This window comes from Balaenoptera musculus, chromosome 1 (assembly GCF_009873245.2).
Source record: "Balaenoptera musculus isolate JJ_BM4_2016_0621 chromosome 1, mBalMus1.pri.v3, whole genome shotgun sequence".
NCBI lineage: Eukaryota > Metazoa > Chordata > Mammalia > Artiodactyla > Balaenopteridae > Balaenoptera > Balaenoptera musculus.
This window is the reverse complement of record NC_045785.1, coordinates 19,120,990-19,137,400: the sequence shown is the minus strand read 5'-3', so window position 1 is coordinate 19,137,400 and position 16,411 is coordinate 19,120,990. Positions and strand designations below refer to the sequence as shown.

Below are 16,411 nucleotides of genomic sequence, written 5' to 3'. Positions count from 1 at the left end.
TGATATCTCATTTCTCTCCCTTCCCCGGCCTCTAGGACGACCTCCCCAAATCCCCAGCCTCACCAGAATCAAGGCTAAAATCAACAGCTGATCGAGAACCACTAAGGTCCCTGGAGACCACAGGTCAATAAGACGAGGAAGCAGAGAAGCAAATGTCAAGCTATCCAAAGTGTGTCCAAGACTGAGGAAAAAGAATAATTATAATTTATTTCCTTCTCCTTCTTGCTGTGTCAACTCGGGGTTATATAACTGAACTTCTCTGTGAGGTAGCCCTTGGGGCCGCCAGGAGGCAGGGTTGGCGGTGACATAAGTAAATATTTCTCTGCTCTCTGCCCCGGGCGCGGGTTCTGAGCAAACACCACAGCCTGAAAGGGACGCCGTGACAAGGAGGAAGCTGGGTGAGGAGCTCTGGGCTGGGAGTCAGGAGCCCGTGTTCCAGGCCTAGCCCTGACTTGAAAGACGTGGACGTCAGGCGACGAGTGACCTGGGAGGAGAGATTACAGTGTGAGCTAGGGAGTGGTGGGACCTTCCCTGGGGAGAGAATCCAACCTTCTCCCTGCACCCTGGCCTGGCATTCAAAGCCCTCTCTCCTGCCTTCTCCCCCATCCCATCTTGGAACCCACACACTACGAACCCTGGCTCTTTGGGACTACTGGGTCCCCCACGCCCCCCCAACAGGATTTGTTCGTCTCCCGGGAAGTCCTCCCCTTCCCTCGAAATGGTGGTATGGTGGCGGGGACAGAGGTGTGGGGTTTGGAGTCAGACATGGGCTTGAATTCCGGCCTGAGTGGCCTTGGGCCTGTGACTTAACCTCTCTGGGCCTGTTTCCTCATCTGTAAACTGGGCTTGGTGATTCCTGTCTTTTTCCTGGTTGCAACAATCAAATGAGATAACAATTGTTAATAAGTGCCAATTACGTAGCCTTAACGCATAAACGTGTGAGGGTTTTGCGTGTATAAGTCATTTAGCAATGCATGTCAAGCCTCTAGAAAAGTGAGTGCCTGATGCATAGTGGTCACTGATAAATGCTGCTTTCCTTCTCCAAGACCTGCCCAAAGCATCCCCGCCAATCTCAAATAGGTCGATGTCTTCTGAGACGTCACAGCATCTCATAGGTACTTTGCTTACAGCATTTATCATATGAAAGTGTTGTAATTAGTAGACAGGTCTGTCTTCCCTTCTATTCTAGGAGCTCCATGGGTAGTAAATTCATGCACACAGAGAGGCTGCATGGAAGAGATGGGCTTTCACAGATGCCCTAGGATGGGTTGGCTTTGAACATACACTGAACTCTCTGGGCTCTGGCTGCCTGAGCTCTGCTGATGGCCATCAGAGGCCCTCGCTCAGCTCCATGCAGACTCCAGGGGCAAGCCCCACCCTCTTCTGGGTGCTTATGGGGCTTGGACTTGGACCTGCACCATAATTTTTTAGTCAAAACCCAGGACACTTGTCCTAGCAAAAGATTTTGGGTCCATGAGGAGTCCAAGAGGAGATCTAGAAGCTATAGAATGAATGTAGAAATACTGGAATTTGCAGGATAGTCCAGTGGTTTATGAATTGTAGACTTACTTCCACAATGCCTGGCCTGGTCATGCACCTGGCATACGATAACTGTCTAACAAATGCTTAGTGGATTAGGGGCAGTGTGTTTTTTCACTCCATCGTGCTGCTGGGATATTCTACTGTAAAGGAACAGAAGCTACCAGCCTTCTTCCCTGGGGACCCACTTGTTGCAGAAAGAATTGCTGAGACCTTGGCTTTCTGAACAGTGTCTCTCCTTCATTCCAATACCATCAATCACTTCCGGCTGGCTACAGAATAAAGCCCTAATTCTTTGTCTCATCAACTAAGGTGTTCCATGAAATTTTTCCAGTTTTATCCACCAGCACCTGTCTCCTCCTTTTCTCCCCGGCCCTAGGCAGGGAATGAGTGACTTCCTGTCTCCTAAACTCACCCATGCTTCCCAGCACTGGGAAGCTAGCTGCACAGTATTTCCCATCCCACTGCTCCCCGCTGAAGAGGTGGAGTCTATTTCTCCACTCCTTTGAATCTAGGTGGGCCCTATGACTGCTGGGACCACTAGAATATGGTAGAAGTGACACTGGAAGTTCCAGGTATAGCCCTTCAGTGGCAGCTTCTGCTTCCTGCCTCTCAGAATGCTTGCTCCTGGAAACCTCCTTCTTGGAACCCAGCTGACATGCTGTGAGGAGCCCAAGGCACGTGCAGAGGCCACAGGTAGATGTGCTAGCTGACAGCCCCAGCTGTGCTCCCAACTGACAGCCAAGTGTCACTAGGCAGCCACGTGAGTGAGCCACTGTGGGCGCCCAGGCCAGCTGAGCCTTCAGATGTGAAGATCTGACCGAAACCACGCAACAGACAGCATCAAGGCACTAAGTCTTGGAGTAGTTGGTTACACAGGGATAAATAATCAGCACACTGGCCTTTGGTCCAGTGCTCTCTTCCCAGTGCTACACCAATCTAAACCTTCCTCTGTCATGAGACCCAACTGTCCCCTCCTCCCTAGGTCACCTCTTCCACCTCTGACTACTTATAATAATTGTCTGCACCAATCACAATGGCTTTGCAGTGAGATCCCTGGACCCACTTTTCCTTTAAAACATTTAAAAGTGTGCTCTAAACAGAAATGTTCTATCATTTCTGAAAATGGAAAACCAATGTCACTTGCCATCAACAGAAAGTAACAAAATAAAATAGATGAAACGGATCAATGTCATTAAACTCTAGCTGGACAGTGTTACCTCCCAAAGTGTCTGGGCCCAAGGCTGGTCCTCCGTTAAAAAGATGAGCAAGTGTTGTAGCCAGACTCTGAGTTCCAGAATCTGAGTAGTTACAGCATACCAGCTTCCAGATCCCTGGATCACATGGCCATGGTTGTGTATCCTTAAATTCAACAGCTCCAGGCAGCCTTGTGATTCCTTCACTTTCCTGATTATGGCAGGTGCCATAGCTCTCCAGTCTGGCCAGTTCTGTATTGTTTTGGAAGCCTCCAGCCTTTCCAATATTTTAAAAGAATTAGGTGCATAAAATCCCTTCCTACCGAAAATGCTGAGTTCTGCTTCTGTTTCTTGCACTGACCCCTGACTTAAACACCCTGACTTCCCATAGCTCTTGCAGCACGTCCTGGAACTTGTTTCTTTTATTATTTAGGTATTTCCTTCATGAGTATTTTCAATGTGGGTCTTTGTGTATTCCACCTTCTAAGGCTTTATTTGCCTAAGAATATTTTTAGTATGACCTCATGTTTGAATGACAATTTGGCTGGCTTTAAAATTCTGGATTGAAAGGGTTCTTTTCTTTCAATTCTTATAATAACATTACTCTTTGACTTCCTGGATCAAGGGCTGTTATTGAGATGTATAATGTCAATCTGATTCTTGGCCCTCTGTAAGGGATGCTATTTCTCTTTGTCCTTCCTCTTTGTCTGTCATATTCTCGATTTTACCATGATATCTTTGTGTGGATTTTTCTTTATTTCTACTGTTGGCTACTCCATGAGTCCTTTCAATCTGAGTTCATTTTCCTTTAATTCTGGAACATTTAATCTCCATTATTTCAATTCTTCCCTATTCTCCATTTTTCTTTTTCTCTCCTTTAGGGACACCTACTTCTACCCTCCATCTCTTAGGTTTTCTTTTTCATTTGTTCTCTCTTTGTCTTTTCCTGCATCCCGGGACAGTTCTCAATCTGATTTTCCTCTTTACTAGTTAGTTGTTAGTTCACTTGTATCCAACCTGATATTTATACCATCTACTGTGTCCTTTATTTTAAAGAGTATATCTTTCATAGCTAATCTTTTGCCTTGGTTCTCTCCTGTGACTTCTTGCCCTTGTGTTATTTTACAAATGTCTTCCCTTATCTTTTTAGGCATAATTATCGTGCTTTACTTCAAAATCTTGGTCCATCTACTTCAATCATTCTGCTTTAGATGACATATGCAGCTTGATTTATTGTCTTTCTTGTATAGTAGTTGTACTTCTCGGGCATCTGATTATTTTCGTGGATGAATTCATGTCCCCCTGGGGGTATTTGCTCTCAGTCTGGTAATGTGCCCTGGGGAAGGGCCAAAGGCATTAAGAGGAAAAAAGATGAGCCCGGGGCCAGAGAGCCACACAGACTCCCTCAGCCACCTCCTTCCCGTTGGCACTCTGCCTGTGTGTGTGTCAGGCTTCACCTTGGAGTTCCAGGGAGAAGCAGCCTTGGCAGGAGGTAGAATCCTCCAGTGGGATCCCACAGGCTAGGCTGGGTGGTGGGGTTGGACGGGCATTGATGGGGGAGTGAATGCCTGAAGCTTGTCCTGTTTTGGTCAGTCCCTTACTCCAGCAGGGCTTTGAGCTGCCCCAGACTCCCCCCAGGGCTGTAGCTGCCAACTTCTGCACTACAGAGGCAGGAGATAGTGACTGTCCCAAGACAAGGAGCAGGGACAGGAAGTGGGTAAGCGTCCTAGAGAGCAGGACAGTGGAGAGGTCAGGCCACCATTCATTCATTCCACACTGAAAGTGTCTTTCCACACTGAAAGTTGTGCTGGGCGACGGGGGAGACCGTGGGAAATGGACCCTGCCCTCGTGGAGGTCATGCTCTGACCATGAAACAGGGAAGAGCCAAATCTGACTACAGATTGGATCTGTTTCTTGTACTTTAACCTTTGCTTTCAGCTGCTTTTGTTCATTAAAAGGATATTGTCTCTACAAAATGGCCTGCCTTGGGGAACCCTGCCCCTCTGCCTGAATGTTAAACCAAAGTGCCTTTGTTCAGGGAAACATCCCGACCCTGTCCACCTGTGGATGGCTGCAAGAAAGAAGAAATTAACACGTCCCCTCACCGAGGCTGGCCATTCCAGGGGACAGCTGCAAATCTTATGGCCTTTTTACTTTACTTCCTCACCTCCTTCCCCTCTCTGTTCTATAAAGAAAATGGCATCCGAACCCGATAAGTTGGTTTTTCGGAGACATTTGTCTGCCATCTTCTCGGTCTGCCGGCTTTCTGAATAAAGTCGTTATGCCTCACCTCAACGTCTCCGATTTATTGGCCTGTTGTGCGGCGAGCTGAGAGAGCTTGGACCTGTAACTACAACGGTCTAACAGACCCAGCTTAGTTCCCTACTAAGGTCCCTATCTTGGCACCTCCTTTTGGGCACCTCACTGAGTCTTCCTAAGTCTCAGTTTCTTCATCTGTAAAATGGAGATGAGACAGTTCATGCCAAGTGATTAGCAAATGCCCAGCACATTGAGAGCTCTCAAAAATATGAATTACTGTTGTTATTATTACCATGACCAATGATAATGTTTCTGGGGATTAGGTAGGAACTTGGAGCTGCTCCCATAAGATAAATGAATTCCCTTTTGTCCTCTGGGCAAACCAGTCACCCTTTAGGTCTGAGACTGGATAGAAGGCCAAGATGGGGTGTCTAGAATTTCCACATAAGAGGATAGAGTGGTCTTGGCTCTTTGAAAAGTTTTGGTCAAGAAGTAGCGAGGCAGAGGGTGGGAGTTTGGTGGGGAGGTGAATAAAAAAACCAAGTTACATTTTCCAGAGAGAACTATTAATACCACCATAGGCATTAAGATTTCAGATAACTAGTCTCTTTTCTACAGTTTCTTGCTTGTTCTTTTTTTTTTTTTTTTAATTGCTAAAGGGCAGTACAGGGAGGAGGTTAGAACTTCCACAGTGTGGGCGGGAATCTCAGCCTTGTTTCTCCCTAGCCTCAGGGCCTGTGTCCCTCCTGGGCCCAGGAGACAAAGTGCCAGGGCTCACAATACTTTCCCCGGCTCACAAAAATGTTCTCATTTCTGTCAAAATCAGAAGAAAACAGGAACTTTTAGGTTGAAGAAAATGTTTTAATACACCAATGCTGTCATTAATATAACTGTTAATATTTTTTAGGGAGGAAGGGGTCCACGAAGGCAAAATTGCGTCCCTGGTAAGCTCTGTGACCACCAGCAAGTGGTCTCTGAACCTTAGCAGGGACCAAGGGAATAATACTACTCACTTCCTGGGCTGCCGTGGGTGTTAAAGGGACTGAGGCATGTGGAGCATTTAGCGCTGTGTGGGCACCAGCAAACACAGGCTCTCAGCAAGCAGACGTTAACCATTTATTTCCCTCTGAGACCCGCAGGCTAAAACCTTAGGAAACCTGGAGGAGGGTTAGGGGATTAGGGACAGCAGCGGAGGAACAAGTTACACAACTGCTTTTTAATTTGCACGACAGGCTGAAAGAGATCATCCCCAGTGGAGGAACAGATGGAAGCTTCAAGGCCAGGCCATGTGTGCCGGCGTCTGCCAGAAACCAGACAAACACCAGGAAAAAGAGCTGAATTTCCAGTGCAGGCCCGAGGCAGGTGTTAGCCTTGGAGAATGAGTGAGTGAATGAATGAATGAATGATGAATGAATTCTGGAGGAATTGAAAAATCCTGAGGCTTGTTGGCCCTAAAAGTTGGCTTGACAGGTCCCAAGACACAAGCTTCTCTGAAAGGGAAGGGAAACTAATATTTACTAAGGGAGGACTGTGGATAGTATCCTCTTTAATACATTGGGAAACTGAGGCTCAGAGAGGCGATGTGGCTTGACCAAGATCCCACGGCTCAAAAGCAGAGGCCTATGTCCCTGCTCTGTGCCCCATCCTCACTGCTGGCTGGGGCTGCCCCGGATGCAGTGAGGCGTGCTGGCGGTCCAGGGTCTGCACGGGTCCTTCAGATGCCAGGAGCTTCTAAGACCGCCCCCTCCACCTCCTGAAGCTGCCCAGGACGTACCATAGGATCTGGCAGCCCCACTGAGGGCCCCAACAGCTCAGGAGTATCTGGCCCAGGCAGGAGGCCCCTCACAAGAGGCCTGGAAGCTGGCTGAAGAACAGGCCTCTCTGTCTTGGAGACTGGCACACCCTCTTTTCCTTCCTTAGGCCAAACTGCAGCCACCACCCCCAGGAGTTTCAAACCACATGAGAGGTTCCAGCCCAGCTGCCACTGGCCCTACCCCCTCAACTCTACCTACACCCAGCCCTGCAGGAATCCAGAGACCTGCTGGCAGGCTCTTGCCTTGGCCCAGTCCCCTTGCCCTCTTCCTGCCCCCTCCTGCCCACCGAGGATCTATCGTCCTGATAAGGAATTCCTCTGAAAGCAGGCAAAGAGGGATCCACCCTGCCAGATCCCAAAGCAAAGAGTGGGATGCCAGAAGCCCAGATGTCAATGACCGCATCAGGAGGCCGGATGGATGGAGATGGGGAACCCAATAGGGCGGTGTGCTCGGCGCTTGGAGGTTGTCCAGGAGAAACAAACACGCCGCTGCTTCTGGGCTGCCTTCAGAGGCTCTCGCATGGCAACGTGCAGGGGGCATCTTAACACAGGCACTGCTGGCCAGCAATACTTAGCCTAGGTTAGAGAGGTTCCTATTTTGGATTATTTTTCTCCAATATCAAACATACATCTTTTAAAAAGTAAAGTGAACATACATAATTTGGGGTCTATTTTCATCATATGAGGTTTTTGTTTTTAATTAAAAGGGTTTATTGGGCAACTTAAAATCCACTTTACCATTCTTTTTTTTAAGCTTCCATTCCATTTTATTGGAAGATTGGAAAGTAAAGAGAAATGTTGCAGGATTTACAATTCCCAGAGACTCTCACAGCCCACTGTAGTGACAAAGCACTTGGATTAGGAGACTTGAGGTCTCCCCTAACTCTCCATTGACCGAGTGTATCTCATCCTCTCCGGACCCCAGTTTTCTCACCTTTAAATGGAGGGAGCCCTCTGTTACCTTTAAGGGTCCCTGTAGCTCCTACCTTCTGTGACCCTGAGTCCCAGGAGCAATGGGATGGGGATCAGCTTGGATGTTGCTTTCCTCCTCTCAAAGCCCCGGGGGGCTCCGGGGGGCTGATTGTCTACGGCAGCAGGGCTGGGAGCGGCAGCACAGTGCCTAGGCCTCCCCCTGAGGTGTAAATGTCTACTAGTAGTGGAGTCTTCCCTAAGACGCTGATGGTGGCAGGAGAGAGGGTGGAGGCACAGAACATGTGGCAGGGGGACGCACCCTTCAAGCTGTGGGGTAGGGATTGGACAGGGGAAAAAGAACTGGCGGTGCTTACTTCAGTTCTGTCAGGAGGTGCTCTCCTCTCTCAACGCCAAGAGCCCCAGTCCTCAGCCCAGGTTTGTGCATTCCACAGACATTCACCGAATGCCTACCACATGCGGGACACTGTCGTAGGTGGGGATACAGTAAGGAAGGAGGCAGGCTTGCTCCCTGTTCCCATAGAGTTTACAGTCGGTGGGAAACACAGACATTAAATGATTATGAGCAATTATGGAAAGTGCTAAAAGGAGAAGCTTTGAACTTGGCTCTTTTGAGGGATACAGTGGCTCCCATCTCCTCTTGATGTGTTCCCCCAAATCTCTCACCTCCACTTCATTCTCACCTCCTCCTTCATCAAATGTTCCATTAAACATTTACTTTTCAATTGCTTCTCACAGACTCCTAGTCACCACAGGGAGATGGAAACCCAATGAGGCTGCCTGCCAGGACATCAGACAGGCTGAAGGTCCCTAACTTTGCTAAGAGTGGCTCCACCTCAAGGACATAGCTCCCTCCCAGCCTGAGGCATCAGTGGCCACTGTCCACAGGGGTGATAAGGGGTGTGGGAACCGGCCACGGGGATAAGCTTTGAATCCACTGCAGCAGATTCCCCCAGAGACCCAACACGTTCCCCTAGCCCAACTCACTGTGAGCCTGGCTCAGCACACACACAGTAGTTGGCCCACCTGGCACCACACTGCCCCCTTCAGCTACCTCACCACCAGCCAGGAGACAGCAGGACAAGGTGAGGAATGTCCCACCCCCATGAAGGGGCCATGGGAGCCCCTTTCCCTTTTCATCTTCCGTTCCCATCAGGCACCCACAGTCCTTTGCTATGTCTTCCCCCCCCACCGCCCACCCACCTCCCCTTACCCCTGTAACTTGGAGGTGGACACTCAGAGGATGTGAGAAAGATATCTGACCTACCTAGAGTCCCAGCTCCTTCATCTACTCCCATGTGGCTGCTGGGACTCAGGCTTCCAGGATTTTGTGTGCCCTCCCTACCTCTGTGCTCTGGATGAGCTTATCATGTTACTCCCCTGCCCCCCTTAAGAGGGGGTGCCCCAAATCTGTTACTCTGGGCTTATCTTAATCTGTTCCACTGCTCCATCCACCTAAACCACCGTCTCCTACATCATCCCATCTATTAGGATCTGATCATCTCTAAATTCACTGCTATTTATTGACTACTTACCACATGCCAACTGTTGTACTACATACTCATTCATTGTTCACTCATTCAACCAATATGTAGTGAGACCTACTATATGCCAGGCACCATATAATGGTGAACCAAATAGACATGGCCCCTGCCCCCAAGAAGCTACAGCCTAGGGCTTCCCTGGTGGTGCAGTGGTTAAGAATCCGCCTGCCAATGCAGGGGACATGGGTTCGAGCCCTGGTCCGGGAAGATCCCACCATGCCGCGGATCAACTAAGCCCACGCACCACAGCTACTGAGCCTGCGCTCTAGAGCCCACGAGCCACAACTACTGAGCCCACGTGCCACAACTACTGAAGCCCGCGCCTAGAGCCCGTGCTCCGCAACAGAGAAGCCACGGCAACAAAGAGTAGCCCCCACTCTCAGCAACTAGAGAAAACCTGCGTGCAGCAACGAAGACCCAGTACAGCCAAAAATTGAATAAATAAATAAATTTATATATAAAAAAAAGAAGCTACAGTCTAGTGGAAATTAACAGCTTATATTTACTGAGTGCCTATAATATACAAACCTTGTACTAAGCACTTTAAATGGACTAGCTGACACTCTGTCAAAGAAATTGCTTCACTTACGGAGCAAAGGGAACTGTAGAGAAATGCAGGGTCCTGCCCAAGACTAAGTTATTGGCCACCTAAGAGGCAAGGCAGGGATTCCAATGCCCAGGTTGACTGATTCTAAAGCACCAGCACTATGCTGTCTTCCCCACCCCTACTCAATCCCACCCCCTCCAAGCGCCCCTCCAGATCCTCCTCCCAGACTAGACGGCTTCCTCGGTCCCTCTAAGCCTGCTCTAGTATTTGACACACCCATGTCCTCCTCCTGCCAGATATCCAGACCACAGAACGTGTCCCCACCTCTTTCCTCTGGAGCAGCTAGTCCAGTGAGCCACCCCGGAGCTGCTGAGTTTGCTGATCTGAGCTAGAACACTGGTTTCCTCCCCCTGCTGTGGGTTTTCATCGCAGATCTTCCTCCTGGAGGGGCCTCCGCACAGGGCTCACCCATCCAGACGCCCATTTCACAGATGAAGCCAACACAGGTCCTGAGTGGTTCAAAATCCCTTTACCTCCTGGCTGGCCGAGTCCGCTCCCTTTTCTTCCGGGGAGTCTCGGACCCTCAGCCGGAGGCTTGGTGAGGGCGGTGGGACAAGGAAACGACCTGCCTGCGGGATGCCCGGAATATCAACCCCCCAAACGCAGGCTGGCGCTCGGGGCACTTCTCCGCGAGGGTCGAGCTTGCTCGGCACTCCGGGCACTTGTACGCATGCCCCCCATTTCCAAAACCCGCAAAAGGTGACCGATATCCCTCCCTCCACCCCGACCACCGCCCACCGCCCTCGCGCGCAGACCCCAGGCACCTCTTCCAACGAAGGTGGGGGTGGGACTGGGAACCCCTCACCCTCCCTCTCCCGTCACCCCTCCGCGGAGCGCGGCAGGTGGACAGCGAGCGGCTGCGCCTGAGCCGGGCCGCCCGTGCCCCCCGCAGACCCGGCGTCCCCGGCGTCCCGCGCCTCCTACCTGCTCGGGGGAGCCCTGCGCGCCGGCCGCCGCCCGCTCCGCCTCCAGCCGGCGCCACCACAGCCGCCCCGGCTCCGGCCGCCCGGGATCCCGCCCCCGGCTCCGCCCCGCCCCGCCCCGCGCAGGTGATCCCGGGGAGGGGCCGAGTTGCCCCCACGGTCACTGCCTCGGGGGCCATGCTGGGGGCGCCAGGCAGGGGACGCTGGCTGGGCGGCGCCTCACCGCAGTGTCCTCGCGCTAATGCTGGCCTGGGTCCTTCTTGAGATTCCAGTTCTGGCACACCCACACCCACCCCCAGGCGCTCAGCCCACCAAGGCCACGTCTCCCAGGCCAGACTTCTGCCAGGGGCCAGACTTCTGCCAGGGCAGAAGGGGAGAAGGGGCCTTACGAATACACCAGGCCGGGTGTGAGCTGCAGGGGGTTTGTATAGGTGTCTGTTGTTTTTTTCTTTTAATTTATAATATTTATAGACTTTTTTTTGTTTGTTTGGCTGCACTGGGTCTTCGTTGCTGCGCGCGGGCTTTCTCTAGTTGCAGTGAGCAGGGGCTACTCTTCCCTGCGGTGCGCGGGCTTCTCATTGCGGTAGCTTCTCTTTGTTGCAGAGCACAGGCTCTGGGCACGCGGGCTTCAGTAGTTGTGGCTCGCAGGCTCAGTAGTTGTGGCTCGCGGGCTTTAGAGCGTAGGCTCAGTAGTTGTGGCACACGGGCTTAGTTGCTTGCGGCATGTGGGATCTTCCCAGGCCAGGGCTCGAACCCGTGTCCCCTGCATTGGCAGGCGTATTCTTAACCGCTGCGCCACTAGGGAAGCCCATTTATAGCCTTTTAAAAAACATTTTTATTTGAGTACAGTTGATTTAAAATGTTGTGTTAGCTTCAGGTGTACAGCAAAGTGAATCAGTTATACATATACATATATCCACTCTTTTTTTAGATTCTTTTCCCATATAGCCCATTACAGAGTATTGAGTAGAGTTCCCTGTACTATACAGCAGGTTCTTATTAGTTTTCTATTTTATATATAGTAGTGTGTATATGTCAATTCCAGTCTCCCAATTTATCCCTCTCCCCCCCATCCCCTGGTAACTGTAAGTTTGTTTTCTACATCTGTGACTCTACTTCTGTTTTGTAAGTAAGTTCATTTGTACCCCTTTTTTAGATTCCACATAAGCGTTATCACATGATATTTGTCTTTCCGTGTCTGACTTACTTCACTCAGTATGACAGTCTCTAGATCATCCATGTTGCTGCAAATGGCATTATTTTGTTCTTTTTTATGATGAGTAGTATTCCATTGTATATATGTACCACATCTTTATCCATTCCTCTGTTGATGGACATTTAGTTTACTTCCATGGCCCCTGGCTATTGTAAATAGCACTACAATGAACATTGGGGTACATATATCTTTTCAAATTATGGTTGTCTCCAGGTATATGCGTAGGAGTGGGATTGCTGGGTCATATGGTAGTTCTAGTTTTTTTTTAAGCTGTTTTAAAGTTTCATTTTATTTATTTTATTTATTTTTTGTCTGCGTTGGGTCTTCATTGCCGCGCACCAGCTTTCTCTAGTTGCACCGAGTCATTGCAATGCGCGGGCCTCTCATTGCGGTGGCTTCTCTTGTTGTGGAGCATGGGCTCTAGGTGCTTGGGCTTCAGTAGTTGTGGCTTGCAGGCTCTAGAGCACAGGCTCAGTAGTTGTGGTACACAGGCTCAGTAGTTGTGGTGCACAGGCTTAGTTGCTCCACAGCATGTGGGATCTTCCCGGCCCAGGGATCGAGCCCGTGTCCCCTGCATTGGCCGGCGGATTCTTAACAACTGCACCACCAGGGAAGTCCTATTTTTAGTTTTTTAAGGAACCTCCATTCTGTTCTCCATAGTGGCTGTACTTGTTTAGGTGTCTTTAAAGTGGGATTGTACTGGGAATTCCCTGGCAGTCCAGTGGTTAGGACTCCAGGCTTCCACTGCAGGGGGCATGGGTTTGATCCCTGGTTGGGAGACTAAGATCCCGAAAGCTGCATGGTGAGGCCAAATTAATTAATTAATTAATTAATTAATTAAGTGGGATTGTGCTAATTTGATTGAAGGCTTTGTGGGGAGGTTGGGGTCTAGACAATCACAGAATGTTACACCAGGAGGTTTGCGGGCTAGCAAATGTCAAAAACTCTGCCCTGTAGAATCCGGCAGTCTCCTGCATCAGACTGGTTTACGGCTGGATCCCTGGAGCCCAGTACTCTATCCCGGGCACACAATGGGCCCTCAATTAATATTTATAAAAAGAGAGAAGAGATCTTAGGGGGTCTCTCAGGGGATCTCCCCATTTACAAACAGGAAACTGAGGCCCAGGAAGCAGAGGTAAGTTGCCCAAAATCACACAGCAGGGGAATGACAGAATCAAGAGTACAGCCAGGTTTCCCCATTGTGTTTTCAAATTATTTCTAGAAAGTGTTTGGTTTGGGGCCTAATGCTATGTCACTGGTGCCTGTGAGATGCTGTCAAAGCCTTGATAACTTCCTCCCAAGTTGGCTGAAAACAGAGAGAGCCCACTGTGTGTTCACAGGCAACTCAGGTGGTGTTTATTAACAAGGATTGATTAAGAAGTGAAATTCTGACTCACTATATTGTACACCTGTAACTTATATAATATTGTACATCAACAATACTTCAATTAAAAAAAGAAGTGTAATTCTGTGATTCTACTTTTTTTTTTTTTTTTTAAGTGAAAGCAGGTTTATTGAGAGATACACATTCCAAAGGCAGAATGCTGTCCATCTCAGAAAGCGAGAGCAGCCCCAGGGCATGAGGTTGTCTTGGAAAGTGAGAGCAGCCTGTGATTCTACTTCTCACCAAATACATGAGACACAATCCTTGGCTTCAAAGAGCTTCTCTGTGGTGGGAGAGGCAGATCTGTCCACAAAGCAGGGTCTGTGAAGGAAGGCAGAAGGCAGAGAGAGCCCCGTGAGAGATTGCTCTGGTCCTGAGACCTGAGATCTATGAGACCGCTTCAAGATACTTCCAGAAGCTCTTGCTGGGCTGTGCATGGGGTCAAGGGCTCTGCAGTCAGATGGTCTCAAGTTTCAATCCTGACTCAATTGCTTACTAATTGCAAGGCAGGAGCAGGTTTTTTTTTGTTGTTGTTGTTGTTTTTAACCTCTCTGAGACTCAGTTTCTTTCGGTTGGATGAAGATAGTATACTTCCCTCAGTATAGTTGTGGTGAGAATTAAAAATGCAATAATGCTTATTATGAACTTTCATCAAATCTTTAACTGTGGTCTTTTTTAAGTCTTTTGTCATTTACAGACAGTTCTGGGTGTACTCTGATGCTCTTGCAAATATGTTCCTATAAAATGGTTTCATCTTTAAGAAATTCATGGAAAAGACTCTGACAAGTACAGGTTTCTGGTAACTGACTGTACTGCTGAACTGAATGAATAAGCATTTTCAGAACTCTAATGAAAAACTGATGAACTCATAAAAGTGCTAACAAAAGATCAAGATGAAAAAAAAAATTAATTACATGGGACTGAGTGAACTGATGAGGATGAGTATAATTTTTGTGACTTTCTGTCTGAATTAAAAAAAAAAATCCCACAAGGACTCAGAGGCAAAGAATATACAAATCAATTTTCACTGCAAAGTAAAGGAGCTGTTACAGTGGAGGATTACTGGACTGAATGTCAATATTATGACATAGTATGAGTGTGTTTCAAGTTTGGTAATTGCAATCATTGTTGCTTTTGTTGTGGTCATCCATATACAATGCTTGGTGTCAGTCTATTTATCTCTTGTAAAAATAAAATACAGTGTGTGTGTGTGGAAAAAAAATGTGATAATGCTTATAAAAGTCTAGATAAATGGAAGAATTATTATGCTAAGTGGTAGGGGCTGGGGAGATGGACACGCCAACACAAAGGGGACCTAGCATCTCTGTTAGGTTCCCCTCTGAGGAATTCAGTGGTCTTCAGACTTCTGTCATCCATGGCTCTACCCCACCTTCTGCTTTCTCCCTTAACCCAGGCCAACCAAGCCATAGGACACCTGCCATGTCAGAATGGCTTTGCACACGCCTGCCGTGAGGGATTCGGGAATGAAACTCTGAAACCAAACAGGACCCTGTAGGGCCTTCCCTGGTACAAGTCCCTCCGTGTCCCCCACTTCTTGTTTGGCCTTCCCTGGGCTCCAAAGAGCAGACTCAAGCAGTTAATGATTAGAAAATAGAGTCAAAGGACTCCTAGTTCCTCCTGAAGGGATATAGATAACAATCTGACACATATCCTTGAGTTGTCCTACAGAAACTAAGACCCCGTCCCACCTGCTGGAGCATGGCGACTACATGCTGACCACAGGGACATAGACCTCAGACTGCTTGGAACCAGAAGGTTGATGACTGAGATTTGAAAAACATCACCTCACCACCAGCCAATCAGAAGAATGTCCACGAGCTGATCATGTACCCTGCAGCCTTACCCCTAATGCTACTTTTAAAACCCTTGCCTGAAGGCCAGGGTAGTTCAGGTCTTTTGAGTACTAGCCACCCATTCTCCTTGCTTGATGCCCTGCAATAAACACTGTACTTTCCTTCACCACAACCCAGTAGATTGGCTTTGCTGGCGTCAACTGAGCAGACCCGAGTTCAGTTCGGTAACAACTCTTCCTCTCACCAGCCTTCCCCATAAGGAGTTGACCAGGGTCAGACACACAAGCCAAGCTCAGTGAGGCAGAAGCATAAAAAGGCTCTAGATAACCTTCATCTCTCAGTTTATTTATTCATTAAGTCCTCCTGAATGTTCAGTACAGGCCAGGCACTCTGCAAGGTGGGGCAGAGTCAGTGGGGGCCCTGCCCCACCCAGTAGACCTCACCTTCCAGTGGGGCTGTGAGGACAGCTGATACCCAAGCACAAAAGATGGTAACACAAGAGAAAGACAACCTGTGAAAAGTTCTACGAAGGAAATAACATGCCGTCTTTGATCATTATCCATGGGAGGGTAGGGGATCCTTCAGAAAAGGAGGGAAGGGCAAGGACCATCTGCTGGGAGAAGACAGGTGAGCTGAGATCTAAAGGACAAGCAGGCTGGTGTGGGAGAGGCTGGGGCTGGGGAGCACTCTGGATGGAGGGAAAGCCCATAAGGCCAGTATGGTGGACCAGAGTGGGGGTAGAGGGCAGAGTGGACAGGATGAGGTCAGAATCAGGCAGAGGTCAGATCTTGTGAGGTCTTATAGGTCAGAGTGAGGAGTTCAGATTTCATTTCAAGAACCATGGAAAACCATGGGAGGGTTTAAAAAAGGCAATGGCCTGATCTGACCTATGTTTTTAACAGACCACTCTGGGCAGTTCCCTGGCAGTCCAGTGGTTAGGACTCTGCGCTTTCACTGCTGAGGACGTGGGTTCAATCCCTGGTCAGGGAACTAAGAATCTGCAAGCTGCAAAGTGTGGCCAAAAAAAATAGACCACTGTGGCTGGCTGAGAAGAACAGATCAAGGGAGCCCAGGTAGGAGGGAGGTGTGGAACAGGGGGTGGCAGTGGAAAAGGAGAGAAGTGATCAGATTTGCGATATATTCTGGAGGACAGGCAGACAGAATTTCTGATGGAGAGGAAGGTTCA

The 16,411-nt window shown here is 49.0% G+C and overlaps 1 protein-coding gene across 3 annotated transcripts in view; it reads right to left on the bottom strand.

The window, feature by feature from the left end:
* LOC118882921 (non-compact myelin associated protein) overlaps window positions 1-10,867 on the bottom strand; it is a 42,852-nt gene extending 31,985 nt beyond the window's left edge. The window contains exon 1 of one of the 3 annotated variants that reach the window (XM_036829300.1): window positions 10,813-10,867. The gene's annotated coding sequence lies outside the window, so the exon portion shown is untranslated. Of the gene's footprint in view, window positions 1-10,152; window positions 10,280-10,812 lie in introns of those variants that run through there. The other 2 variants (XM_036829317.1, XM_036829308.1) reach the window with 2 other exon arrangements.
* Window positions 10,868-16,411: the final 5,544 nt, after the last annotated feature.